The following is a 610-nucleotide window of genomic DNA, read 5'->3' as shown; positions in this document are numbered from 1 at the left end:
CTACAGTCAACGAATTTCCAGAAGCTTTGCACGTACGGAAAGGTCGCTGCATCATCGTGAATACTCATCGCCAACACTGTATTGACAGTTCGCACGAATCTCTACGCGCGTCGCCTGCCCTGTCGCTATGCGTGGGCCCAGCTGAAACCCTGCACGAAGGGGGACCCCCTCGGGCCGTATGAGCGCAGAGGTAACAACCAGGCCGATCAAGCCTGAGAAAAAGGGGGGGGGGTCGGGGGGGGGATCTATCGGCGGGCACGGGGGAGTTGACTGATGGCGAGGGTGAAAGAGGAGGGGAGTGTAAGCAGAAGAAGTGGAGGTGTAATGTATATGGGACGTGTAAGACGCGTACGACGTGTAAGACGTGGATCGGGATGTGGGAAAAGAGTTTCTGCAAATGAGAGAAGGCTGACAGGAGGGCGAATTTGGGGCGTCTGTACCGTATACGTACAGTGTGTTTCGGACAAGCGGCCCTTACATTGCGCAATCTGTCGTCCAGTCCTCCCAGCTGTCACCAACGGCCTGGCAATTCCCCACCGCAAGCCCTCCACTTGCCCGGCCCCCCCCCCCCACGGCCAATTGAGCCGGTTTGTACACTGACTCGACGTAT

The sequence above is a fragment of the Chondrus crispus genome, genomic scaffold (assembly GCF_000350225.1).
Source record: "Chondrus crispus Stackhouse genomic scaffold, scaffold_465, whole genome shotgun sequence".
NCBI classification, from domain to species: domain Eukaryota; phylum Rhodophyta; class Florideophyceae; order Gigartinales; family Gigartinaceae; genus Chondrus; species Chondrus crispus.
Note: the sequence above shows the minus strand (reverse complement) of the source record.